We start from the raw sequence: 8,261 nt of genomic DNA, 5'->3' as shown, positions 1-8,261 counted from the left end.
GTCCATGTAGTGAAATTCGTTCATTTTGTCTACCGCTCGAAAAAGAGAGAGTGGTGGCCCACATATATTGTATCTTTATAAAAGATCAAGCGGCGAGAGCGGAAATGCAGAAAATAGCAGCCTTGCTAAGAATGTCTGTTTGATTCAGAGAGAAAACAAGAACAACCGTAATATAACCGAGAACACGTTATCTACGGATGCAGTGTTTGGGTAGATGCGGTTCTGATCACGTCGACTCCCGTTGCTCTTCCCTGCTCGTGCGAATCACATCACGCTCTGGCATCGGATATTTGCACAGCTGGTGCTGCACCTTTCGATCGACGTGCACCGACTGGCAATGCCGCATAAAACTCCAAGCGGACGTTATTACTTGCGTCGTTTCGAACCTCTTCTTTTGTTCACTCGTGCATTCGGATCTCTCAGTCACTGTGCACCGTGCCGTGGCTAAGCTCACCGAGGTCTTCTTTCTGTTGTGGACACGGTAAACACTGGCCTTGTCTAATTTAACTCCTCAACATTTTTAGGCACATCCCGCAGCAATTTGGTGATCGTTCGCTAGATATATTTATTTGAATGAATGGGTGACCTTTCCTACTAAAGTAGCGCTGATGGCTTTCGATACCAGACTGAATACTAGCCGAGTACATTGGGGGTGCAACGTTTTCGTCGAGTATATATTATTATCAGCGCTGCCGCCAATCCTGCATTTCTTAGCGAGCCTCGTGTATCTGATAATTTACTCAGGCAAGTTTTCTTGCTATACTGTACGTCTACGCACCCACTGAGAACCTTGCTCACACTTGCTCAAATGATGCCTTCGCTCCGGCTGCTGGTGTTTAATAGTATCTTTCCTGGCTTAGGAAGGACGCGCTGAGAAGAGTTCTGGTTGCCGCGGATTAACTGCCGTTAATTAATATGTGTGGTGCTTCGTTGCAAGGTATTCCACTCTTCGCGCTTAAAGCTTTAAACAGGGTGTAGTATCGGGTAAGGTGGTAGTTTATAATAGTGATGTGGTTTGTCAGCGCACACCATAGCTTTACATGTGCGTGGTGGTAGGAAGCAGCGAAAGTGAAACTGGGCAAGAAATAATAGGACACACGAAATTGACAGTTAGCTACAAAATGCGTGAGCATCGCGTCGACCAAGTTGCACAAAACGATATTGGTTTTGGAGTGAAGCACTTCTTAGTAGGTCGACGGCGTCCTCTATGAAAACTAATAACTTCCCCATAGACCATTTGGTGAATCGAAAAGCTCTCATAAAATCTCTAAGCATACGGCGCACGCGTGGAACCGGGCTACCATATTATCAAAACAATAACTTGAAAATTGCCAAAAAGGGGTGGTTCTTGGTAAGGCAATTCCCGCATCGAAAATGTAGGAGTGTAACAGTACATCTTTATCTCATAACCAACGTATCGCTATACATTTAGACCCTTCGTGGATGTGTTTACAGAGTGCGCCAAAAATCGTCTCATGGGTTTGTTCTTGTTCTGCGATTTGGGTCTTGGAAGGTTTGACGATCGATAGGTCGCACTTTCAGCGAAGGTTGGTTGGTTACATTCATTTCACCGGAAGTGTTTGGTAACGTTCTCTTTACTCTCTCTTTCCTAGTGAAAGTTTGGATTCCTTCTTTTTGCAACGTTTACCATTTACGTGACAACATTTTATTGATTTCTGCTTTCACCGTCATGTGAAGAAAGATGATAAGCTCGCGTAGCTCGTCAATATCCTAAATAATACCTATATTCGCCCTCATAGTAACTGTCTGCTTTCTGGCCTTACCTTTAGGGCTTTCCAATGTTCATTTCGCTGCCCTTTTAATGCTGAAGCAGGTATTTTTTATTCTCACCTTATGTTTCACTACAAAAATGTTTCCGGTATTTCAACTAGAAATCACGAATTTTTACTGCACTTTAGCTACCTATTTGCTTACTTCATGTAATATTTATCTTCATGTTCGGGTGCTAAGTGTACCGTATTCATTGCCGACTGTGCATCCTTGATACATCTGTAAGTTACCCAATCCCAATACATTGGGAATGGTGCGACACGTGTACCACCACTCACATTGACCCATAGAAGTCTCAAGCACACCACCCATGATTTTCGGGAGAAGAAATATTCCTACCGCGCTCTCCTTTCCATCTGATTCTTTGGACATCCCTAAATATGCCGGCTTTAGAATACCCTAACCTCCCTACTTCTGCTAACTGGTGTTACCCCGAGGTTTTCTTTTTAGTAACTGAAAGCTCCTCTAAGAGCGCGATTATATTTCATACCTTAGTCATAGAAGTAAACGTTCGGAAGTGGAAATATTAGTAACGGTATACACTAAAAAACAAACCTGCCGACAACACCTTTGTTATTTCTCATCTTACAGCCACCTGTATGATGCACTCCCCTTACCTCCACCTTCAGAATTACAGCAGTGGATTTAGTTGCATGCTGCGAGAAAGGGACAATACACACTCCCGTAATTGGGGTTTTTGAGCATGACAGAAAAGGGGAGAAAATATTTTGTGCTGGTTTAAACGATTGTTGCAGGAATAAATGAGTGATTCGTAATGCTCCTTATTGAGCATTCCTGGGCATGGCCATGCCGAGCAGCACTGCAATCTCCAGTATGGCAACAAGGTAACCCAGACGTTGTGATCATGAACCGTACTTTTCGTGGCGAGTCCGCACTTCCCGAGCCTTTGGCACGTTGTTTTCGGATACCGAAAACATTTTCCCTCGTTAAGCGAACTTCTCAAAAACTGTTTTAAAGTTTATAACTAACGCCACTCATACGATCCTTATTACTTCGTAAGTGCGGCTTCCTTGACTTGTCTAAGGCAATCATGAAGATTGTAAATACATGATTGGGTTATTACAGTATAACAGTATTACAGTGTATTACAGTACTTAGCTCCTCGAAGAGCATGTTTTTGGTGTAGTCAAAACCGCACATAAGGAACGTGATTAAAAAGACGTCCTGTCATGGCACAACTGTCATCACATTTTATTCCACCAAAATTATTTTTCTTTCTGCATACTTCTTGTCTTGTTAAGCTGCTATAAACATGTTAGCCTTGTACTTAGATACCACTGGGTCTGTCTCAAGAAGTTCAGACGGAAAAATGGGTTCTACGGGTGTCTCACCAAAGACGTCAAATGAGCCGACGGAGAATGAACGTAGACTATGTATAAAAGCACAAAGAAAAATATTCCTGGGAGAAATGTCAAGGGCGCGTTGGTCCAAAATTGCGGTCGGCCTATCTCACGAACCTAGCCGTACTTCATTTCTTAAGCAGGAATAGCTGTGCAAAAGACGGAGTCCCTTTGCGGGAACATACAAAAGGCAGGCCATTTTAAAACCGCTGCCTAACAACGAAGTAGGAAGAGGGCGAAATTTATGAGTCCCATCTCTGAATTTTTTCACCCTATTTCGGGGGAATACAGTAATAAAAAACGAAGCCACCTGCTAGGACTCTAATTCAAATTTTGCCGAGCGGTGGCGACAAACTGGTGACAAATAGTGGTAGTGACAAAGAGTAAATTGCGTGATTTATTACTTTCAATTCTTATTTCCACTTTTTTTCATTGCGGGTCTAGGAATGCGAAATCAGGCCAGGTAGGAGAAACACAAAAGCGAACCTTTCCTGGTGACCGTGATGGCGGTGCCGTAACATAGACGCTAAGGAAGAATGCCAGTTTTACACCTTGAGAGGGCACATGTTAATGAAGTTGATGAGGAGGAAGCAAAGGAAAAACACTTCCGTGGTCAGAATAGAAATAGGGTTCCCCGCGTTATGATGCCGACGTGTATCCCATGGCGCCATCGTCGCTTTCGGGTCGCTCACCATGTCCTTTGGCTCCGCATCGGGGGCGTAAAATTTGGACTTTCACTGAGTTGATGGGTGGATGGGGGCGATCAGCTTTCTCGCGAGGGATTTGCTTGCTGTCGATTGAGTGTGGGCTTTAATCCGCTAACAGTCTTCACTTTCGTAGCTGACACTTGAACTACGAGTGTGAGACTCACCGATTTTGACTCTTATCTGCACTTTGATTGCTGACGCTTCGAATGTGATTGCCGCGACTTTGACTGCGACGCTTCGTCATTTGATGGTGCATGCTATAATGCTTCGCTTTCAGCCAACCTCGTCGTTAGACGGAGGAAAATGTTTTGCAAATTATTTCGCGATGTCTAATCTCGTTCTTCGATATAGTATTGAGATTTTAGTTGAAAAGACGTAAATTTTTCTTTTTTTACATTTAGTTTAGTATTGCATGTCGGACCACGCAGTAAGTAAAAGTTCATAGCATAGCAATCACTTGTTTTGGCGCTGTGGCGAATATGTTTCCTAATGCGTATGAATGTGCCCCACTTGCTACTAAAGTAATGCAGCAGGCCCCATTTGCTAAGGATATTCACTACTTTTATGGATTGTTTACTGAATAGAGGGAATGCGTTGCCTTTCTTCACAATGTAGGGAAGGCCTAAAGCCCAGCTTGGTAATTGTAGCCCTACCAGTTAGCGTGAGCTTTAGCCGCGTGAATTGGCAGATGCGATGAGCTTCAGCTAGTTCCTCCCATGTTTTATGGACGCTACGCGCTAAAAGTTTTATTGTGCCTTTTTTGAAGGTAGTCCAGGGGCGGCCTTTGTATTGTTGTCGTATGGCACCGTTAAGTTTTTCTCTCTTCGCGGGTGTTGGGGCCAAGTATGATGTCTCGTACGTAACCCGGTTAATGTGGATGGCGTCAATGCTGTGCAAGGTGTTAGTTCCTTGTAGCCCAAATTGTTGGTGGGATACTTCGGCTGCAGTGCAAAAGTTGGTTGAAAGTCCATTGCAAGGGAAATCAGTGTGGCACTTAGCTATCGTTTGGTATGCTAAAGCGTACGATACGCATGTCTGGGACATTGGGGACGGGTTGGTCATCAATGCAAACTTCGGAATCTAGTACGAGGACCTGGACATTTCTCATAAGTTCTTTTCCGCTGGGCTAAAAAGACAGATATTTCGAGGTTGCGTTCCTGTCCTCGGTCTTGCTCGAATTATTGAGCCACCAGAAAGGCTGCTTGAAGTGCGTCTTGCTGGCCGCCCGGAGATTCAGTGGAGGCCAAGAACGTGAGGTCGTCCGCTTATATAGCGTGGTGTAGGTTTCGGATGGCATTTAGTACGGGTAGTACGTCTTTCTTGCTCAAGGTGAAGAGTAGTGAAGATACTACCGACACCTATGAATTGCCCTTTGGTATGATTTATAACCCGTGGGATCTAAGGTGTCCAATGTCCACTGCTGCCGAGCGCTGGGTCAGAAATGACACAAATGATTTGTATCTGCGCTCGCCACCGGTCGTAGATGCGAGGCCTTGAATGATGTTTTGATGCGCGAAGTTTTCAAAGGCCCCCATTATGTCAAGGTACATTATAGGGTGCAATTGTGGTTCTTAAGGTTGCTCAGTCCTTCCTATTTAGGCTGTAGTAGTATGTCTTGGGTTGACAGATGTGGGCGGAAGCCGTATATCATGTCAAAAAGTAGGCGTTGTCTTCAATGTGGTGCGAGAGCTAATTGGTGACCATGTGTCCAATCAGTCTCCAAAAAATGAAGGTAGAGAAATAGGCCGTAGATAATTGGAGGTGACAGCGATATCTGTGTGTTTCCACTGCTGGGGCAAGGAACCCACTAGCCAGCATGCGTTAATGTAGTTTCGATTTTCCAAGACAGGATAATGTAAGTGTGTACTATAATGGGAATTTATATCTGCCCGGGGTGTTGTTGCGTGTGAGATTGTACCCTGCCGCCTCAATGTGAGCAAAAGAGACTGGCTAGTAAATTTTGGGGTTCCCATCTCCTGTGCAGTCGGGAGACTGGGTGTATCGCACTGGAGGTGGGGCCAACAAGGTTTGCTTAAGTTCTCCCAACAAGTCATCGTGAGTTCGCTAGTAATTGTGAATTAATCGAATGAGTGGCACTCCTGCACCGGCTTGGGTTCGCCGGTCCCCATTAGGGAGCGCAGCAAGTAACAAGGGTGGTGGGTTCCCGGTGTGCCTTATAGCTCAGTGCAGAACCGCGCACAATTTTGCTGGCTTAGCCGATGGGCGCATGCTTCGGCTTCTGGTGTAATTTCCGCAATGCGTATCTTCGGTAGGTGGTTTGTCTCGTGCCCCGTCCCCCGCTTGAGTTGCCCGTTACGGGCGACCCATGTGTAGAAATGGGCCTCGAAGGTGGGATTTTCTTGGAGAAGGGATGTCCCTTTGAGTGTTTCCTTGCCGCTTGAATAAACTGGGCTGTCTATTTCTCCAGGCTTGTAATTGGATAAGCCGGGGTGGTCTTTCGGGAACCCTTCCAATTGGAATGGGTGCTGTGTCAATTTTGCTTGGCTGCTGGCTCTTTGATGGGACATTTGGAGCTGTATTATGTAGTGATGGTGCCAAGACTTTCTTTCTGGCGCCACCATGTTGCCCGTTTGATGTTGTACGAGAACGCCGAGTGAGAGATAGTGTCGCGCGAGATACTGTTTCCAATATGGTTGGAATAGGAAGGGAGTTACAAATTGAAGCTGGTTTTGCAGAGTGTCCTCGTGTAAGCCTGTGCGCTTTTTTATGTTTATAGGGTAACCCCACGCCGTATGCTAGGCATTGATGTCCCCGAGGACAAGTTTCTATGGTCTGGTACCTTGGCGTCCGGTTCGTAAAAGGCGTTCGATCCCTGGGAAAAGTTGGGTCGGAGGACTGTAGATTTTGACGACATACAGGCTGGCTTGCGAGCTGCAGCAGGGTAGGAGCTCGACAAATAGTCGAGCTTCTATTGCGGTAGGTGGAGTATAGGTTTGGGCTATTTGCGTAGTTTGAACAAGGAGGACAGTTGGAGATGTTGCGTCCGTCGCATATATCACGTATCGCCGAGGTGACACGTTAGCTGTAAGAGTTTCTTGAGCAATCAGGTCTCTCGACTGTTTGGGTGTGAGGGGAGTCAGAGAGTGTTGTTTCTTTCGAAATGAGCGCGAGTTTTCATCCTGTATGGTCAACGGTAATTGGAATGCTGATGAGCTCCTGGGCGGGGAGAAATAATTCAGTGAAAGATGTGAAATTCCGTAGAAGCGTTGCCGGTGGGGCGGGGTGAGATGTGCTTTTTAGATGCGACGCGTCTCTTGCTCTCGGGTATGTCTCTCCGGTGTCGTCGCGGCGTTGTCCGCACGCTGACTGCCCATGGACGACTCTCCTCCGTTCTTCTCTCCGACAGCTGTGCGCAACACTCTCACTCCGTCTCATTATCGTAACAGTTGCGCGTGTGCGCTTCGCTGCTCTGGGTGCGCGCATGTGTGCGCACTCTCGCTCCGTCTCATCATCATTACAACAGCTGCGCGTGTGCGCCTCGCTGCTCTGGATGCGCGCATGTGTGCGCATGCGCGCGACTCTCTCCCCCGGCTCCTCTCCTTTTAAAAGCGGGAATATAAGCGGAGGAGCGCATGGCGCCGAATCAGTCCAGCGCTCGCTCTTGCACTTGACTTTGCTTGACGATACCTCCGTGCAAGATCTTCCGATGAAGACGTGATGGAAGCGACAGTCCCTTCAGCAAGTGGACTGACGCAATCCACTACCAGCGTCAGTCCAAACGCTCCCCCCTAATGCGTCGCATCACATCAGTGATCCCTCGCGGGAAGATGGGCGTAATTTTTTGGGTACTACGTTATGACGATTTGCTTTTTCTATGGCGTGGAGCTGCCATAAAGCACGATAAAGAGACTGTTAAGGCTTTCACCTATATCATCTTTCACGCGTTCAAGGTGGCCTTTATGTGTCGGAACAGGAGGGGGGGTGAGGGAGATTTAAGGGGTGGGGAGTCAGGGTCTCTCGCAAGAGTCTGGTCGTTGGGGGCGTCGCTTGGTATGGAGTGATATTTCCTTTGCGTAGGGTGTGGTGCAGCACCTCGGTATCTCTCAAGGGTTGGGTTTTGGGTGCGCTGAGAGTGCTGCCTGAAGGCCAACTGCACTAAATTCTTCTTTGTCGGAATTTGATTCAAATAAGTGGCGTATGCTCCTAAAATCACCCTAACAAACTCCAAAGCTTCCTAATCCCAGAGCACTCTAAGTGCCATCGTTATACGTACCTCCGAGCAGACGACGTTTGCACCTGGTGGAGAGTAGCGGAAACAGGTTCCGAGCGGCCTGTGACGGAGGTAGGGGAACTTGTCTCGCGAAGCTCACGCTTCTCCGGCTACTAGCACGGCGCTTGCCGGGCGCAGGGACGCGTTCACCCGGCATTTGTCTGCCACCGC

This window comes from Haemaphysalis longicornis, unplaced genomic scaffold (genome assembly GCF_048455015.1).
Source record: "Haemaphysalis longicornis isolate Haplotype H1 unplaced genomic scaffold, Haemaphysalis longicornis Haplotype H1 scaffold_4, whole genome shotgun sequence".
Classification (NCBI taxonomy): domain Eukaryota; kingdom Metazoa; phylum Arthropoda; class Arachnida; order Ixodida; family Ixodidae; genus Haemaphysalis; species Haemaphysalis longicornis.
The sequence above is the reverse complement of the archived record's forward strand: the minus strand, read 5'-3'. Positions refer to the sequence as shown.